General features: G+C 36.4%; 1 long non-coding RNA gene across 1 annotated transcript in view; it reads left to right on the forward strand.

Moving 5' to 3' along the window:
* Positions 1-9,745: 9,745 nt before the first annotated feature.
* The window catches only part of LOC110482340 (uncharacterized), a 39,769-nt gene continuing 27,967 nt past the window's right edge, over positions 9,746-21,547 (forward strand). Inside the window, exon 1 of the long non-coding RNA XR_002467401.2 lies at positions 9,746-9,897. This is a non-coding gene — a long non-coding RNA (uncharacterized LOC110482340). The remainder of the gene's footprint in view (positions 9,898-21,547) is intronic.

Raw genomic sequence — 21,547 nt, forward strand, 5'->3', positions numbered from 1 at the left:
CACTGTAAGTAGCTATTTTCCTTTCAAACACCAACAGAGAAGCTGATGTGTAGTAGTTGCCTGCATGTCACCTTACTTACACGTAACCTGGGAACATCTGAAGTTTTGATTTTCCATTCTTCACATACAAACACCAGAATCAGATAATCTATCTCTGCTTAAACTTTACTGAAATTCAAGTCTTTCTCTAAAATTGAAACTGAACAGAAACCTAATGAGTCTTGATGCAGTTATCAAACACAGATCAACAGGACCAAAATAAAAGATACTGTGATTTTCTTCAAAACAAAGCTGATTATTAAGTCTACAAATTGTCCTCAGATACTCAAGCACTAGGAACCATCCATGTTTCTCATAAATTCAAATAGAATTAGGCAACACCACGGGTATTTTAAGTTTCAGATCACAAATATTTTGCAAACAATCTCCATTATTATTTATAACATGTCTTCATTTTGCCGTCTCCTAACATCACTTGTCACATTTTATATTTCTGCACTCTAACACCTATGCTACACATTAGGGTGAGAAGAGTATTCATTGTGGATCATTCTTTCAACTCCAAAGAATCCTGTTGTTATGCATGACCCTAACTTTAATCATTTGGTATAGTTATTTTCTTACTGTTTTCTATTCCTCTTAAATTTATACACACATAAGCATGTGTGTATAGATTAAAGAGGAATAGAAAAAAGGGGAAGGGAGATTAAGGAAAGAGAGAGCAGGTCTAAAGATCAGGTCACGCCTGATTAACATTTGGTGAGCATTACAGAAAAATAAATATGCACAGGATGAACCACACACAGGCAATGAGTACCTTAAAGTCTTGCAGTAGCTTGAAAAATATTGTAGTAATCAGTTTGAATCAACTGCAATTTAATTATCTAAATGCACAATGGTGTTTCGATTTTCAATATATATTTTCTATTGCTGCTGTTCATGCCACTTAACACAAATTTCACCTTATTTTTCAACTTTTGAAAGTGCTGGGTATCTTTAGAAGTCTGAAATGATAAAAAACCAGTAATAGTATGATTCTTAAAATAACAGTATATTGAGAAAGAAATAAGACAAAATAAGTTTTTTTCTTCCCTGAGGAGACTAAATATAGACGAGGTGTGCCACAGGTGTCAGTTCAGCTCCTGTGCTTATATCCATAGACTGCAGCTTGTGAAAGACTTAAATGCATGTAGCATTGATGTGGAGCAAGTCAGTGCCTGCTTATTGGCAGGGATGAAAGAAGAACATGAGCAAAGTTTGTAATCACTATGGAAACTGACTCTCTAGTTGCTGTGTTGGCACATCTGTCAGGGACAGCAGCTGTTCTAGAGGCTTCCTTCCAACAAAGCTTTTCATGAGACTTGTATCTGGGACTGGGCCCAGGGCTGCAGGGTTCCAACAAGAATCCAACAGTCTGCACAAGCACAATTTTATTCTTCCCTTTGCCCTTGTAAGGCAGCTCTGTTTTCTTTTCAGTGTTTAGAAAACTTGCAGAGTGAAACACCTGGTGATGTGACATGCAAATCCTTTCTACTGTGTGGTTCAGAGCCTAGGTATTGTGGCAAATAAAGAGGGAGTCCAGCTAGGAGATAATGGAGAGCTTGGTTCTCCTTCAGCCTGGTGTGTGGCCTCTTAAAAACCTATGACTTCTTAATTTAAACTTTGGGCACAAATTATTTTTAATAGCATGTGTGGCTACTATTTACAGTATCACATCAACATACTTTCTGGCATTAGCCTCAGCAGAATCATTCTGCATGAAAGAGGAGGACAAGGTGTCTGAGGATAGTGCCACCCTAAGGAATCCAACCATCAGCAAAGGCATGGATACTCTTAGGGCTGACACGTGAAGGTAGATTGGAATTTTCATAATCCAGAGACTCTTGTTAAGATAGTATTTGTCTTTAGATAAGCAAGTCAATTTGAAGCTGGTGTTGTTTAATTCGGGATATGCTGCCTTCAATAAATTAGTGTTTAGAACACGGCATAGACATGTTGTAAGGAATATACACTCTCAGGTGTAATTTTCCAGTGCCAATGACATCCATGAGGCTGCTGAAATATGTGGTGAATTTTCATGAAATCCTATGTACTCAGTAGAGAGTAGATCAATCTTTTTGTTCTGGGAACCCTTTCAAAATCTAGACCTGATTTTTGATTCCCATGAAAACAGGCCACATAATTTTTTGTATAACTGAAGTTTCTCACTGTTTATAGCACTTTTTATAACAAAAACCTCTCAAAATTTTCTTGGGCATTAAGGTATTCTTGCAGCAAATGCAACAATTTCTCATGAAAGAATGGAAGACTACAAAACAATTTGAATTTAAGCTGGTGCATACCAGCCCAGTTCAGCTGCCTTGATTGATACTGTTAAAATTTGATGTAATTAATGGGTGAAAACAAGGAAAAGGAAGAGTGACACAACCAGATGATTTGTCACAGGCCTCCACAAAATTCTTAGTAATTTTTCTTTTGAGAACTGGTGCAACACTACAATCTCTTTCAATACTTATCTATTACAAGCATGTGTTTTCTTTCCTCTAGGAATATATGCCTAGGCATCTAAAACAAGGTGACACATCCAAGAAAGTAGATCATCAAATTTTCTGATGCCGATGTATTTTTCTAATTGTACACTGAGCTAATATTGGAAACAAACATCTAAGTCTTTGCTTTTATTATTTATATTATACCAGAATCCCTAATCTGCTATAAAAACCAGATACTTGTTACCTTTGTATATAATGGACTTTAGAGAGTAGATATTATTAATTTTTCAGCTAAGAGTTTATGTAATTAATGATGCATTTATATCCATATATATACAAACAGTTATCTTCTCATTTAATCCTTGAAAGCTACTAGCGTAGCACAGTTTGCAGTCGTTAGAAAGAATTCAGATATGAAGATCATTGAATTGTTATTTGATAGCCAAATATTTTAAAATATTTTACCACATTTATTAAAGTTCTGAATTCAAGTGGAAAGCCTATTTCTTTGGCTTTAATAATCACTGGAAAGGAAAAACAGTGGGAAAACAATGCTTTATTGCTTGACAGAATACTAGTGGTGGAAGAAAGAAAAAATGAAGGTGTGTTTCCTTTGGCCCAATGTTTTAATTGCAAATAGGTTTGTAGAATAAAATAAATTCTTTCTGATGGTCTTTTGCCATTGCTATGGGGGACTATTCAGATGACACACTTCATGAAGAAGGACTGCACCTGCTAAATGTAGTTTGTCTGAAAAGAGTTTTTATCCATGTTCACTATTAAATTGGGGGATTGCCTTGAGTGAGTTGAATCATGAGGTCAGTGAGACCTTCTTGTTTAAATTCTGTTTCTCTGTAGTTCCAGACCAGCACTTTGATTCCATATGCCAATGGATACATGGAAACACTCTACAAACACAATGCTGGGCTGGAGCACAGGCACACAAAGGTAGTTCCGGTGAGTTTATTTAGCAGTGGAATGAGATCAAGATCTGAAGTGCTGCAGAGCAATGGTCATGCTTCACTCTCAGGAACAAGTACTGCCAAAGAAGGTTCAAAGAGCCATGTTTACAACCATGGAACAAGCTCCCAGTTGATTTCAATATTTGACATTACACAGATATGAAAACTCAGTATAATTTGTTCAATCTGTCCCTATTCATTACTATCTATACCAGCAGCAAGTATTCCCTTCTCCCAGCATGCTACAGTTCTACTATGTGACTGCAGTGAGGACCAAGCAGGGACAGAGGAATAGCAAATAAAAATAATTATCTTCAACTTTCTCACCATAAAGCACTGGAGTAGTGCTGGATTGTGTAATTTTTTTCCTGGTGTGAATTGCTTCAGGTGAATGCAGTTGAAAGACAGAAAGAGTAACTTGTCTTCCCAAAGCTAAACAAACAAGTGAATGTTACAGGTATGGCTTTAGCTTGGGAGATTAACTAGAGTTCCTGTGTCTTCTGGATAGTGTCATGCTCTTCTGTATGCTGGCAGGTACAGCTGGCTTCTTATTATTCTGCAAAGATATGATTATATTTTTATGCAGGCTTTTTACAGAAAGTTAAATTAGCCACTGCAGTTAGGTCTCTGTAAACAGCCACTGCTGCACAGCCAAAGCATCATAAAGTTGTGTTGTATTCTTTTTGACACCAGCATTTTCTGGAAGTGTTGCTCACAGGAATGAAAATGTCCCAAAACACAGAAGCACATTTATTCAGAAAGACTGGAAGTAATTTGGTTGCAGAATTTCAGAGATGCTGCAGTAATCAGGCTGCCCAGAAGGAATTGACTTATCACATTTTTTATACCACTGGGAAAAGAAGAAATGAGCTATCAACCAATTGTATTACCATGTTATACCATTCTCTTTCCTTCATTCAGTTTACCTTCAGGACTATCCAGAATTGCAACAATATTAATTTTCTGTTAACTTTGATTACAAAACTAAAACCTGTCATTATACAAAATAATATTCTTTCCTTTGGACTGCTTGAACCACTTTGTAACCATGGCAAGTCTTACCAACACATTATCGTCTGTCACATATCACATATCCATAACTCTCAACTCACTGCATTTCAGATTTGGCATTCCACTTTGATTCCATGCATTGACACTTCCCAAAAATCACTCAGCTCTGGCCCCTTTTTATGAGGTCTTTCATTATACACATGCTATTTACCAGACTTTACCTAGTGCAATTATTAAAATGCAAACAGTAAGTTTTCCTCTCTGTATTAAATACACTCATTGTCCCTAGTTTCTTGTTGATAAGAGTGTTCCTGTCAAGGAGGTCTATAGACTCAATTTCTTCCTATTTTTTTCTCTTCAAGTTTATTATCTCTCTATGCTGGATGTTTTCATGTACTGACTTCTAGTAGATAATGAACTGTGATTTTCTCCCTGCTGAAGGTTGTTTAAACCTTCCCTTCCATGGCATCTGCCATGGAAGAAAATGTTTAATGGATTTTTTTTTCTCTCAGTAGCATTTAGACTGTAAACTACCAGCAAAGACATTCACTTGCAGATACAGAAAGAAGTGAAAACATTATAGAGATACTGTGCCAAATTTGGTGTTAGTGATTCAACAGGGTTGTTAAAAAGTTGCAGGAGATGTAGATAAAAGCTGTAAGAATAAACAGAAGGCTGAAAACCATGCTTTATAGATAATGGTGTGAGGTGTTCAATTTGCATACAAAACGAAGAAGACTGGAGGTATATACTGAATTTAGGCCCACCAGGTGCAATTAACTCAGATTATTTGATCAGAAGATTAGAAGGTATTCAAGTTGCCCAATTTCCTTAAATGAAGCCCAAAGCTTTTTTCTAGCTAAGCCAGATAATTCAGTCCTCAAAAGTGTGTTAGAGACGGTGAATAGATGAGTCCAGTTTCTGAGCAATCTGTCTGCAACAGGAAGGAAGGTGAGTGGTGCATCTGACATGTCAGAAGGAGGGGATGTCATCCAGAGGGACCTGGACTTAGAGATGGGGCCCGGAAGAACCTCATGAAGTTCAACATGTCCAAGTGCACGGTGTTGTACCTTGGCTGGGACAATCCTAGACATGAGTTCAGATTGAGAGAAGAGCTCACTGAGAGCAGTCTTGTGGAGAAGGGCTTTAGGGGCTCTTGAGGATAAAAACCTGGACATGGGACCACAGTGAATGTTTGCAGATCAGAAAACCAATCACGTCCTGGGCTGCATCAGAAGCAGTGTGGCCAGCAGGTCGAGGGACATGATTCTACCCCTCTGCTTTGCTCTGGTGAGTTCACTCCCACCTGGAGGGCTGCATCCAGCTCTGAGGTCCTCAGCACAAGAAAGACATGGGCCTGTTGGAGTGAATCCAGATGAGGGCCACAAAAATGATCAGAGGGCTGGGGCATCTCTTTTTCAAAGACAGGTGGAGAGAGTTGAAGTTGTTCAGCCTGGAAAATAGAAGTTTCTGGGGAAGATCACATTTCAGAACCTTAAAGGTGCTTACAAAAAGGAGGGAGAAGGATTTTTTATATGGGCAGATAGTGACAGGGCAAGGGGGAATGGTTGTATTCTAAAGGAGGACAGGATTAGCTTAGATGTTAGGAGGAAATTCTTTACTCAGGGATGATAAAGCACTGGAACAGCTTGCCCAGAGAAGTGGGCAGTATGCCCCCTCCCAGTAAGTGTTTAAGGCCAGGTTGGACAGGGCTCTGATCTAATGAGTAGCATCTGTGTCCCTGGCAGGGGAGCTAGAAATATATGATCTTTGAGTCCAACCCAAACCATTTTTATGATTTTATATGATCCTATGAAATGATCAGATAAATTAAGCCAAGATCATTCTAATGGATGAAATATATCTTCTAGTGCACCAGAAAACCAAGAAATCGAATAAATTAACCTTATGCTTCATCACCACGAAAAGGAGAGAAGTGGTCAGACCTGAGTATGCCAGCAGATACATCAATGACACAAGTTTTCTTCAGAGTAGTGGACTAAATGTTCTACTTTTATGTTGCCAGCCACTGATGCTGCAGAGGAAGATGAGAAAACAAATAAACAAAACCAGCAGGAAGTTTTTTTTTCTGACCCTCTGTAAGTAGTTAATTGAAAACTGTAAGCTCTGATTAACATAATTACATTAAAACTTAAGCATTATGAGAAGAGTATAGAGATAATAGGATTCTGAAGTCAGATTGCAAAAAAGAAATTGAATGAAGATACAGAAATGGGATGAGATTTCATAGTTCATAAAGAAGAGAATGAAATTTTGATTTATTGACAATTAGAAAGAACAGCTATGCAGACAGGCTGTCCTGAAGTCAAAAATGTCTCTGTAAGGTTGCATAAGAAGTGCATTTTTAAAATTATAGCCTGTAAATCTGTTTTTTATAAGCCTTTCCACTTTATCATAGAGTTTATTTTTTTTTTATTATTATTTCTACTGCTGGACACTGATCTGTGCAATAACAATAATGACAATATTGCTAAATGCCTCTTGTCCAACATTTGCATCCTGTATCACAACCAGATTGATGAAGTATCTCAACTTGTTTAAGGCACAGAATATAACCAACTACTTCAACAACGTCATGATCCCAATAACCAACATCCTTGTTAACCAAAGATAATTTTGAACTATTTAGTTCAATAAAAATCTAGTTTGTGCAAGGGAGACAAAGGACTGACATGTTAAGAAATACTATGATGGGATACTAATTTCCAGTGGAAAACAGGGACTTAAAATCCTCAAGAAGATACATTGTTCAGAAACCCAAAAATTTGGACACTTCTTTTCTGCCTCCCTCAAGACATACATTGGGTATATTTCTCTAACAAATGTCCTCCAAAACAAGTTTGTTTGTTGCTTTTGTTTTTTTTTGACTTGTGCTCTCAATTTTATAAACTCCTTTTCTCCTCAAGAACCAAGTACATGAGATTCCCTGTCTCACATGAGGTTTTCTTCACGATCTTCTGCTCCCAAAGACTTGTGCAAGCATGAAGCCGCAAGCACTCATGTTCTTCATTCAGGAAGCTCCACTTATTTCTCATTTGTTTGGCTGAATCAATAGGAAGTAGTTGTTGGGATTTTTGTTGATCCAAGGCCTCAATTTATCCTCACTTAAAAGGTTTGCATTAGCAAGTTATAGTAGGATTCTTAAAGTTTACTTTCTCTGCTTCATCCTACAGAGTAAAGAGAAAGGGGACTGAGAAATAATAAAAAACTTGTCAACAATTTTCTGCCTTTGGAATGAATAAGTATACTCAAGTTGCTTTACTCTCAAGGTAACAGGACATAAAGGTTTCATCTACTTCCTTTTCACTGTCAAATTGCAATCATGGAGGCTTGGTGTGACTAAGAGTTGGGCTTGCCAAGGATGCTAATTCAGTGAGTTTGGAAAATGTGTGATTGTAGAAAAGCAGAGAGAGATGTGTGTGGATCATTGTTATGAAGTTCACTATTTCATATTTTGATTTATTTAATCTTAATGAACCCCAGAAAGCACTTTCAGTGTTTACTTTTTCCTCATTTGACTCTAATTAACCTTTCCCATGATTCAGATGTCTGACAAATGTGTAGGGCTGCAGGGCTAAGTGCTTTTTTCCATGATTGACTTTAATTAAGCTTTCTCTAGGCTTGAAACCCTTGTAAACTCAAAGAACTTTATTTTAATTGCCTTCTGCCAGATATACTTATGCTAGACAAATATTATAAATCAAATACAACACTATTAGAAGTATGATGAACTGACTAGCAAAGCAGTAGTCTGCCATGGTGAAATTCATTAAACTCACCAAAAGAGCTATGATGGGAGAAACAATGACTGATTTCATGAAGGTAACTTCTGGGCTGTTAGCATCTTTTGTTTTTCTGCAGTGTAGGTGTATGAAAATATTGTTATTCTTCTCCAGTTTTGATGGTGATACGTCATATTCATTCATACTAGAAATTATCCAGTGGATCCTCCAAGAACTTATTTCATGCTTTGGACTGATCAATAGGTCTCTGTTGCAGCTGCTGGAATGAGTCAGTTCAATCTTAATTAGGGGACTCTGTCACCTAAATCATGGCATTTATGCTCTCTGACTCTGTCCTAAAAGAGCCATCAGAAGAACCAGACAAAAAGGCACCAATGCTTGTACAAATAAATGCTGATTTTATTTTTCAAAATACTGCACACAGAACCACAGTTCAATGGCTGTTTGCAGAAATAAATGAATGATTGTCCATAAATTTTAAGTTAAATGTAAGTTTTATCCGAACAAAGGTTTGTAATCTTTTTTTTTTTTTTTTTTAGTGCTTCCTGTCAAATGGTAGCATGTTAAGTTGGTTCATGGATTGGAAACATCCCTTCTATTCAAACAAATAGCAAACCCTATTTTCATTCTATGTTGCATTGCTATAAATTGAACTGTGAAAGAGGCATTGTGAGTAGCACAAAGGTCGTATGCTGCACATTTTGGCTGCTTTTCCATCATATGTTCTGAAGGATCAACTGAGCTATATTTACCTACCTACACTTCTCCTGTACCATCTCCTTGTGGTTAATGGGAAAGGTGTGGTTCTCATATCAGAATGCCATCCTGTGAAAACCCATTGCATTTGCTGTGGCTGAAATGCTTTCTCTTAATAGAAAAAGTTCTGGGGAGCTTTTGTTAGAACAAAGCCTACCAAAACTGTCTTTGGGATCAATTACAATATAGCACTGGTCTTGAAGTAAGGGTCAACTTTCTCCTTCAGTAACTAACAACATGAAAATAGATATCAACAGAGGTTAACCATAATGTCTCAATTGTGATAGCTCTGTTTCCTTCCAATTTTTAATCCTTTTTTAACATGTGGAATCTTCTAAATTATAAAACAAAATGATTATGACTATGGCTTAGATCAAGTTAATTCTCAAAAGTGAATACTCACACCTGAGCCCACAGTCAAAGAAGTATCTAATATTTAATCATATTATATTAATATGATTAACATATACAAAAATGTTTGTGTGCAATTACAGATTAATATATGCAACTATTTAAAACAACTACTTTATCTGAATACAGATCCTTCACAAAGCAGTAGACTGACTGCTCCATTAGCTCTATTTACCCAGCTAATATGTGTTGCTAAAGCTTTTGCAGCCAAAGGGTCTCCATGGGGACCAGCTTTGGCTTAGAAAGCATAATTAAGTTTGGGTACTATTGATACTCAGCTTCCAAGAGTTTTAATAAAAACACTGTACCAAGGTGGCAACTTTCAAACCCCATCCCAGGACAACAGAACTCCTTAAGCCAATCAAAAAGCAAGTGCCAGAGCCTGAACAAAGCTGTTAAGTCTGGAGTATAAATGTTAGCTTTCCTAGATCCTGCAAGGATGGAGGGTTAGCTCCTGAGTTAGACAGATTGTCAGTTGAAGGACTTCAGAGAATTTTCAAGGTAAGTGAGGATTCATGAAGAGAGATGCACAATGAAGAACTGGTGCACAAAATAATTTTTTTGAAAAGCACTCTTAGCCCTCTAAATAGTAGAATATTGTGGTTTTTAAAATGGAGTTATAAACTGTTTGATGTACTGAGGCTTTTTTTATTCTTGTGAGTCTTTGTTTATTCAGAGTCACAATTATTCTTAGAAAAAAAAATCTACAGCCATATCCTAGTTTTAATTAATTCTATTTTACATCCTGACACTTTAACTTACTTTTGATCAGCTTCTAAGTGATCTGTTTGACACGTCTATCTTTAATTCAGACTAATTGTCAAATCAGTTTACAATTTATCAGCAATGTGAAGAGTAACTCTAGCCAGAAAACTATTTTTCTTTCCAGAGTGAAAGTAAGCTATTACAAAGTGCCTGGGAGACTTAAGAAAAATGGTACTGTCTTCTGAAATTTCTGCGTGCAAGAACCCCTTCAGATTTCTAGGAACAATTTTAAGTAATTTCTGCATTCAACAGACATGACAATTGTCTGACTTGAATGAAAAATATTGCCTAAATTCCATTGCCTTATTTAGACTAAGCTGAGGGCCCGGAATCTATTACAATCTATTCCATGTGCTGGTTTTGTGGTGCTGTTTTCAATACCATGCTTTTACTGGGTGAGAGTGCTGACAAGTTATATTCTTCTTAAACAATACTTGCAATTACAAATCAAACAATAATGTCTGCCTCAACATTTCCTTTACATATATTTTAAAAACTCTGTGTAACAATTATCTGAAAAAAAAGAGCTCTTTCAGCTTTTTTGCTGTATATAAAATCCCAAGTATAGACAGTCATATCTCTTCCCTATTGGCTTATCGTTACCTCTGTGTAACCCTTCCTCCAGCTTCTAGCAGTGAGAACAAGGACCTTACATGGAAATATCCTTTTCTAAAACTGATTAAACTACAACTTATGCACATTTATTTTTCCTCTCCTGGTTCTGTGAAATTAAACTACAGTTGCAGCTGAGCCAGACATTTTAATGAATTGCAGGTTTACAAGAGAAAAAAAGGCAGAACTAGGATAATTTTGCAATTTAGTGAGGCTGGCCAAAACTGGCATAAAGTTTTGGTTCAGAAGGAGAAATTAAGGAAATACTTTCTATGAGGGTTTCATTTCAAATGTACACCATACAATGCTGTGAATTTCACAGATTTCTTTTCAAATTGGAATTTACTAATTTCTTTTGATTATTAATAAAAAAATTTTAAAAGTGCAAAACATCACTGGCATTAAAAAAACCCCAAAACCAAACACAGCAGATTTCTCTAAAGTATATTCTTCATATTTTGGTTGGGACACTGAATAGAAAATCAGTTAGTCACACAGAAAAGCCTTAGTGTGCAAAGTCTAGTAATTTTTAGGGTCATGAGTCATTGGTTATTACTTAAACCATATAACTCAAAAGTCTGCACAGAAAGGATGAGACTCTGTATATTGGTATTTCCAAAGACTGAGCAGAGCTGAGTATGTTCATTACCCACCTGGCCTATGAGAAGTATGTTCATTACCCACCTGGTAGATACTAAGGATATAGGCAGGCAGCAACTCCCTGTGTTGAATTAGTTTGAATTAATGATATTTAGAGATGATGGGGCTTGGTGCTTTTCCCTCTGCTTCTGTGACCACCATGCTTGCTTCTCAGAGTAGACTGTCCATTCCCCTTTTCAATGCTGGCAGCACTACACCTGCTTCACCCCTGCTGTAAAGTTGCCTGTACCGCAGTACCCCTCCCATCAATATGAAATATTTGGCATAAGGGCACAACAGTCTCACTGTGAAAAAGACCAGTGAAAATGGATCCCCCATGCCCATGTGTTTGTCTTTCACTTGCAGTACTCAGGGCTAGATTGTTTCTTTCTTTCCAGAGAAAAAGCAAACCCAAACAAACATTGACCAATCAAACAAAGAAAATACCCAATAATTTAACAAAAACCAAACCAAACCAAACCAAAAAGGGGAGACGAGAAGCCCTAAAATAATGGAGGATATAAGAAAGGAGTACATGATGGGTGTATTGTTTCCAATTAAGTGCAAGGATTTTGAAATATCTTCCTAAAAGCAGTGGTAATTTAAAAAAAATGCAAAAAATTGAACATATTTAAAGCATTTTCTTGTTCCCAGATTAGTGGGTTAAAATAATACTCTGGCTTTTTACTCTGATTTTGCTCATATGAAACTTACCTTCATAAAGTAACTTGCCATATTGATGCAGCTGCTTGGATAATGTTTGTTCCTATGTTTGTCATTACCAAGCAAAGAGACCTGCCAAATTATTCAAAAGTGTATTGCAGTCCCAGCACCTCTTATTATTCTGTTCACTTCTTGCTCCCGTTCTTTTCATGTTGTTCTGATACACAGGGATATAATGAAGAAGTTACATAACTAATTAAAACAGATGCATTTTTCAGAAAGACTTTGGAATTGATTTTTTGAGAACTAGCAAATTCAATTCTCAAGTGTATCTCAACACTATTTCAAAAAGTGTTTCATTTATTTGTTTTAGCTTTGGGGAGTGATGTTCCCGTATGGATTTTTCCAAAGATTTAAGGTCTTACCTTGGGTTACTTGCAATGAATGTGACTAAGCCATGACTGTTTAAGCATGCTGTCAGATCAGAAGCAAAGGTGTAACTAATGTAGCTATCAAAGGGTCTCTAAAACTGACAGACTGCCTCTACAGGATTTTATAATCTGTTTTATTCATACCATTAGTAAGATATAAGTATAGCCTAATTTTTATCACAAAATGCATAAATGAAAGCAGTTGCAATTCAGACATGGGGCTTTGATGGAGGGCTCATTGAAATCATTGAAAAGACACATGCTGGTTCCACTGGTCATGGATGAATATCAAACACATGACATCCTACTGTGATTACTTGTTTCAATGAAAATTTTTCTGATAAATCTGTCAAGCTTTATAATGTGCAAAGGAAAGAAGGGTTAAGAAAACCAGGAAAAAATATTTGTTATATAAATCAAGGTTTTTCTAGTGTGGGCAATGGAAGAAGGGAAAACTTGTAAATTTTCTTCTTTTAAACAGAGGTCTCAAGTACATAACCTTCAATTTTGGATTATTTCATTTTTCAGGTTGGATGGCTGGTGGTTTACCAGTCTGTATTTCTTTACCAGATCTTGATATCTTTTCTCTATCTTGTTCTCATATGAGGTCAGAAGGGAAAAATCGAGGAGAAAGAAAAGGAAAGTTGTACCTAGTTACATTTTGGGATCAGAATTCAAAACCAAAGAGAAAGTTCAATACATGTTTTCTTGCATGGAAATATTTGTAACAAGAATCATAATCATAATAATTATCTACATAAAAAATCCTCATTATTAATAGCAGTGGAAGCAGTGGTATTTGAAGAAAAAAATTCCTCCCTAGTTACTTATAAGAAGACAAATCTTTACAAAATACTGAAATCCAAATTCAAAGAACAGTAAATATGGTTAGCTTTGAGTTGCCACACTGAGTTCTGCTTCTTTTTTATCGATTCAAAATATTCAACTGCATTGGAAAGCTTGGTCTCAAATAGCTACTTTTCCATAAAATACACTTTTTAGATAGCATAATTTCAGATTTGGCAAATTGACCCCAGGATTAATTAATTTTCCCCCCTTTTAAACCCTTACATATCACTCTGCAGCCCTACCCCTCTATCTTCTGTTTACTGGACCATTGAATTTCTTGCTCACAGAATACCAATCACAGGGAAAGAAGCTGGAATGAAATTAGACTTGATCAGTAGTGACTGGTGATGTATGGGGGACACAAATACTCTTCTTCTCTCTGTGAAGTGACATGTTGACATTGCTTGTGTTGTTCCTTGCTTGTATTGAGCAAGGATTTCCACTTTTTGATCATGGTGGTGTCTTTTCTTTGGCCTGTGGTTGTCCAAACATGGAAATACCAAGTGACTGAGTGATGAGCAGTGGGGATTGCTGTATGGAATCTCCACGTACACACATTATGTATATGTGTCTAGCTCCCATGCACAGGCACAGAATAAAAAAAATCCCTGAACCTTCAGGTACTTTTTACTGGTAAAATAGCTGCAGGGTGACTGAGATTAATCAAATTACTTGAGAGAACAAAAGTTCAGGGAAATAGGCACAGCAATAATCCTTGTGATTTATGAGCATCGCGAAGGATTTACCACATTCGGTTCACATGATAATTTTGCTTTGGTCACTGCCTTCTGACTCACCATGAGAACTAATTTGCAAACCTGAGATATCTGAATCTTAAATGATTCTGTTTATTATGCATGATGAATAGAAAACCATTGTACTAACATTCCCTTATTCTTCTTTAGGATTTAAGAGTGACTGAAAATGAAAGTTGTTAAGGTGTCTGAGTTGTCCAAAACTTGACATATATTATTTTCTTCTTCTTGCAATTCCCAACATTGTCTATTAGCCTTCCCTCATTTTAGATTTTTTCCCATCTCTTCAGATATGCAACCGTCTGACATACCAAATAAAGAAAAACTTCAAGTTCTTGTAAAATCTGATGTCCTCTTCCCAGTTACAGCTGCAATTTCTCCATTATTAGTGTTACCAAATATTGTTATTTTCCTTTTTTTTTTCCATGCATCTTTGCTTTCTGCTGTTTCTTGCACACTGAAAGGTGTGTTGATTAGCACCATGACAGGAAAAATATGCAGGGAAATGATACAAAAAAGTCGCACAGATGTCTCTGAAATATTTTGGAAATTCTGTAGCAGTAACATATATGTCACCTTCTGCCATAAGTATAAATTGCTTCAGCTCATTTCTTGTTGAAGTGTGAGTTGTATTAATAAGGAGTGGGTTTAAAATCCTCATTGTTATTTTAAAGGTCAGCCAGCACACACAAGCAGCATGCCAATGACAGGAGTTAATAATTTAGATAACAGAAGATAAAAGTATTAACTCACATGAAATACAGCGACAGCATCACATTGACAATTGTTTTCCTTGGGAAAGCAATATTAAATTTTCATGTGGGTCCAGCAACCATAATCAAGAAGTTGAATCAAACATGAACTTGCAATAACATACTTCCTGATAAGTTCATGTGTATCCTGTGATAATTTTACTCACTTGTGCTAAATGAAAGGTACTCTGCACATCCTTCATTAAGGGAGAGCAGCCTTTAGTTTACCAGTAGCTACTGGAGAACCATGACAGCAACTTGACAACTCAGGTTTTTTCCTGATAATTTGTTATCAGGTGAGAAGATACCTGCATTCAAAGAATGTCTTGATAAGTCCTCCCCTCTGGTAAGACAGGATTGAGTAGACACTGCCATTTTGTCTATGTTTGGACAAAAGTGAGAAGACCTCTTAAATCACACAGCTCTTGGAAAAGAAGCTATGGATTAGTTATTTTCATGTTCTTTCTACACGAGGACCCAGTCTGAAAGACTGAGAAGAAATATCTTTATGCCTTAATAGTACACTGTCTGTTTGATTTGGTCAAAGGTTTCTTTGGTCAACATTTTAAAAATCAGCTAGCCAACCCTCTTTTAAGTTGAAAAATAGATTAAGAAAAGTATTTTATGCCATAGTTGTCCAAACTGAAAAACAGAAATCCTGAAAAATAAAGGTTAGCTTTCTGGAGCTACCTCAAAATCTATGTGGCAAACAGGATATTTGATTTTTGCAATACAGGGCATCACACAATTGTCATTTTCTTGCCTGCTGTCATCTGTTCTAGTAGTGAGACTTGTTCCTTGGATGGGACAGGCAGCAATACTGACATTGCTCCCTATGAAAATAGCATCTTTAAAATCTAGGTGAGATTTTGTAGGAGTCCTGTCAGCTTCCTGAAATTTACATTCCCAGTCATCCTTGGCAATACTAAAGCCAATTTTCTTTTCAGGGGTAATAATAATAACAACAAAGTAATAATAATAATACTAATTTTCTTTTCAAATCATGACATAAAACTTGCCAGAATAATCATAAACCCTTACAGAAGGGATGACTTTAAGGAACTTTATTAGGCATGGAAGTTAAGACTATGTTGAGAGGAAAATAGGATGGTAAGAAAATGAGAAAGTAATTCAAAACACTGCCTGACAAGCCAGACCTGTGCAAAATGCACCAGTGACTAATTACTGGTATGAACTTATACAAAGCAATCCCAAACTGAAAGCTTTCCCTTTGATGATTTGCTTTCATGTGTGACTGGAAGGACCTGGCTTGATGTTTATCCCCTGTAGTGGTCATTTAGTCCTTGAAGGACTGGATCAAAGCCCCCTTCCCATTCTGGCCTTGTGCCACTGTTTACCCACAGGCACTGGCATATGCATGGGTGCTGCATTGGATGGAGCTCCTCGTGTTTTCCCCCAAAAAGTGATCTGCTGATTCATCTTGAACTCTGCCCTTTGGATGAGTGTGATAACTTCAATACACTGTGCTTTTCCACACCAAGTATTATCTACACTGGAAAGAGTGCCGAGAAAGAATGGAGTGGGGAAGACTGTGTTTCATGAAAACAAAAACCTGTTGTGAAGGAAGTGTTTAAAACATGTAGAAGGACACTGCCAAATTACCAAGACTTGCTATTGCATCTATTATGAAATTATAATAATACAGAGGGGACTTCTTTCTGCTAAGGAAATTACTTGCTATATTGTTAATAATTAAAGAAAAATAAAAACAATATGACAGACTCAGCAATTCAAGCGTCAAATAAGCTTTGATAAACAGCTTCTGTAGAGCCTGTGCAAATACAGATTAACTTTAAAAATGCTATTATCCCCAGCAGAGAGATGTTCAACTACTTAAGTCGAGAGACAATTACGGATAGTAGATTGCATGTTAAGTGGTACTGAAGGGCTGTCAGTGAATACACACGTTGAGGACTTTAAATAGCTCTCCCTGGCTCTCTCAGTGCCAGAAGCCCCTTTTTGACAAATCTGCATTGCATTTGAAAGAACAGATAGGAAGTACCTTACCCAGTCACTCTCTTCTGGGACATGGTACATTCATGGGAAGACACAGTTTATTCATGAGGTGGTCATGGTTTGCAGTTGACCTGATGTTACCTGAATAGTTTCATAGCTTTAGTCACTCAGTGCAATGAAATGCTCACAAAAAGTTTGAATCTTGGCTGACAGGCTGTAGCTTTTCTTTCTCAAGCTATACCAATAAGACCACCACAGAGAACAATCCTAGAGTCACAGAATTTCTTCTATCTAGGGTAAATTTTCAGTCCAGGCAACAAAATCCACTTATCTGTTGTAGTGAAAAAGTTGACAGCCTTCCTATATGCTTAAAATTATGATACAGACTTTGTGGTACTTTCCCTAGTTATAGTATACATGGTAGATCACTACAACAGCTCTAGGAAAAACCAAAGTTTCGTTTACTTCCCCTGGTTTATATTTTTTAAGTTTTTTAATTTTGTGAACTGGAAATAGTTAAGTCAGCTCTCACTCTAGTTTTTAGTCCTGTCTGTGTGCTCTATAGTAGGCACAGACGCTGACAAACAGTTCTGAAAAGCAAGATGAGGAGATTAATTCGCTAATGATTAATTAACATATCTGTGTATAGGGGGAAAAAGAAAAATAGTCACATATGGCTGAAATCCTGTCTTAAAACCTAGATTTTATACAAAATTAACCTGTTAACATCCAGGCAATTACTGTATTAAAAAAAAAATTAAAAAATTAAACATTACTATTTGTTTCAGTTCTTCAATGCCCTGAATTATTAGTGGAAGCTGAAGAAGAATGAAAAACTGAGCCCCAGACGGTGATGAATATTTCTATGAGAAGTGCTAGGCAATTGGAATAAATCATTATGAAAAGTGGGGAGCGTGTGAAACAGGCAACAAATAACTGGAGGGCACTTTTTTGTTACCAGTCTGTATGAAAGTCTGCTTGTAACCATGGCAACTGGAAGGCCACGTTCACAGCATTGCTACCAACAAATATTGAAGAGCAACTTACAGCACTTCCCTCATTCCAGTAATATTGGCTGCTTTCCCTGCTGTGCCCTACAGACGTGTCCTGTGACCCCAGGCTCCTCCCTTCACAGGGACAATCTGCATCAGGGCCAGTTCAGCCCTGCAAGTCTGCATTCCTCACTCTTGTCGAGGGGACTGGCATGCAGCATTCAATTCTTTTCATTATTTACTCTGTTTTCAGTAGTAACATTGAAGTTTTACAAAGTGGTCCAGCTAACCCACATGGGACAGGAGGATAAATCTGATTTAACAAAGGAGTGTCATCTAGAAGAGCAATAAGCAATGTGATAATCAAAAGTTAAATGATGCATTGACATGTTAATGCACACCTACTTTTGATCACTGTACCAAAGCATTCTGGAATGCTGTGGAATGAACATTCTGGAACAAAAGTAACAATGATTCAATTTCTTTTCATTTTTTGTCCATAGACTCCATAAATGATGCCTGTATCTGAGTCTTAAATTAAACAACTAAAAGTACTTTGCATGTAAATATACATTTTGTATAACATATGGAATTATTTTAAATTTTACTTAATTCTGAGATCCATATTTTTCAAGGATTTTTGGTGGTGGGGCTGGTCTTTTTCTTTATTGGCCTGAAATACTATAGATCACTATAGATCACTACACATTCTCATCAAACAGCTCTCCAAATAACAAACTATGAGGAGAAACCATGTCCCTGGCAATCCATGCCTATATATCTATATCTATATATTTGTATATCTATATATTTGTATATCTATATATCTATATATCATCTATATATCTATACATCTGTATATGTATATGTAGATAGAGAGATAGATAGATAGATAGATAGATAGATAGATAGATAGATAGATAGACAGACAGATAGATCTTGCAGCCAGCTGTTTAGGTCAGAAAAAAAACCTGTACTACACCAGACATATTTGCCATGGATACTTTATTTATATTTACAATGATGAAGAAAAAAATATAATTTTTTGCAGGCAAATAACTTTTTGATAACATAGAGATTCTAATACCATGTTTTTGAAAAGGGAGAATCATGGAATATCCCAAGTAGGAAGGGACCCACAAGCATCATTGAAGTCCAGCTCCTGTACCTGACAGGACAGCTACAAGAATCATAGCGTGTGACATAGAGTATATAAAGGATCATAATTGTTTTCATTTTTCTGTCACAGGACATTGAAATTACGTGTATTTGAGTCACTCTGAAGTAATAAAAGCAAATTAATATAAACAATTGCAGCTTAGGATCGTCATTTATTCTTTATAGTGAATTTTAGAGCTTTCTGCTGCATGAACTGTTATTAACATTAAATTATTTGTCCAGAAGGGACTTTCTTACATAGTAGGATTTCTTTTTCTTATGATGTGATAGTAAAAATTTTTTAAAAATATAATCATTCTTATTTTTCCACGAATATTCTTCACTGGACATAATATTCCATTTGAGAACCAGTGACTAGTACTTATCCTGCATGGGTTATCAACACCTGTTATTCTGTACCTATGTTTGCTTCTGTGGTGTAGAAACTATTGCTTGATTTTGTGAGAAAGAAGACAAATATCGTAATGTTTTAAGAGATATCAAATTCAAAATCATTTGTGTGTTTTTTTTCACCTGAATGACAAGAAGATTCCATAAGCCCATCTCTCTCATTTTCTTTTGTGTTCTAGGAGTTTCCTCAACATCACAAAATGCTCACTTTCAGAATGAGTAAGATTCTATCAACAATTTTTTTTTTTTAAATCCTACTTTGAAGAGAAATTTCTTTGGGTTAGAAAGTGCTTGCTTCAACAGTTGGCAATTCCACCCTCAAAGTCAAATATACTAGTATAAAAAATTCTTTCAGTCCCTAAATTCTGATTTGATAAAAACAACATGAAAGAAGGAGCTGTGATTTTAATTTTCAAGGAGCTGAGGCCTCGCAGTTGGTGTGGATTTAATTTAAAATATTGAGTTTTCACTACTTTGGGGGTCCAGGCTGTGCTGTTTTCTATAATTGCCCTGATGAACAATTATCTAGAACTAAAGAATGCAAAATACTTGAAGGAATGCAATGAACCCAACTTAATGTCAAAATCATTAAATCCCCAGCTGGGAGAAGAATCATTCTCTTCCATTTCCAAAAAAGAAGTTAAAGATGCCATAAAGTGCAAGTCTACCTGAAACTAATAACTAGATCTTTGTCATGTCAAGAGCTATAAAGGATAAATGCAAGCTATACACTCCCTAAAATGTTTGGCTTTAGGGGATAGCCACAGTTAGTATGGTGGCAGGGATTTTTAGTTACAGGACTCTTTAGTTACAATCTCCTGTTTTACTTACAGGAGAACTGATAAATAGCCTGGGAGACATCCTGCTGGGAGACACTCTCACGCCTTTATCCCTAGCACTGCCTACCTCCCGCTGTGTTCCACTGGTTCTTTTTGGGAGTTTGCAGCAGGGTAAAGCAGCTTTTGTAAATGAGCATGAAAATTTTGCAGGTGCACAAAAGCACTCCCTGATGAATACTGTGTGTGCAGAGACTCCAGTTCACCTGTTACTCAAAAGCAAGCATAACATGAAGAGCATATTGAGTATTAGGCTGTTTGTTGAACCAAGACCCTGTACCATTAGAGTAAAAAATAAATTTTTTCTTCCAAACACCAAATCTTTGATCCTTACTTGTGAGCCTAGCTCATTGAAAGGATATGTCCCTGTATGTATAATAAGACCGCTGATGTCCTTTTGTATCATTTTCATTTTACTGTTTCTGAATGGGAGCTGGCCAGGGTATTGTGCAAAAACATTTCTGTCTCCCAGCTTCCCATTTCATATGACTGAAGCAATGAGCTCAGCACAGCATGATGGAGAAAGGGCAGATTGAACAGATGATTCAGAGGTGAGATGAGGACAAACCTGTGTTTGAATTGTGGGGTGGGGAGGGGTGGTACTTGAGTTAACTTATACAAGGCTTTCACAAATAATGAGGTTTTTTTGTGTTTTCAAACTCAGCTTGTTTTTATGAGCATGAAATAATTGCTGGAGAATTTGTTTGCAGCTAGTTTAATAGTTAGTAACAACAATTCATTATATTAATTCCACACAACTACTACTTTTTCTCACCAATGTTAAATAGTTTAGTTGAACACATGCTATATATGTCCTCATTTGGTTGATGTAAATATATTTCCTATATTCTGTACCAAAACAATATGGAAAATACAGCTTTGACTCATCAGGGAATTTAGTAGTAAACAGCTCAGTATAATTACTTAAGGTTTTAATCTGCTTGATCATGGAATATTCATAGTCATACAGGTATTCATAAGAATAAATGTCAGTACTGCAACATCTTTTCATATCTAGGAAATTACTTGTGAATTGTTTGAGCAAGTATTTCTTTGCAAAAGGCTGAAGTAACATTTCTGCCTGCAGTAATGTGCTAAACAGCTTTGTGTGTGGTGCTATCCTGCACTAATCAATCCTCTAGGCTGAGGTATGATTATTATTCTCATCACTGGCTTTTGTAAAACAAGGGTAATGCTTGCTGGTGAGCAAAGATTTGACATTTGAGCCCTGTAAAAAACTTGCACAATACTCAACATCTTACACTTATATGTAAACTTAGTGCAAGACAAAGCTCTTTCCTGCTTTAAAGA

This window comes from Lonchura striata, chromosome 1 (assembly GCF_046129695.1).
Source record: "Lonchura striata isolate bLonStr1 chromosome 1, bLonStr1.mat, whole genome shotgun sequence".
Lineage (NCBI taxonomy): Eukaryota > Metazoa > Chordata > Aves > Passeriformes > Estrildidae > Lonchura > Lonchura striata.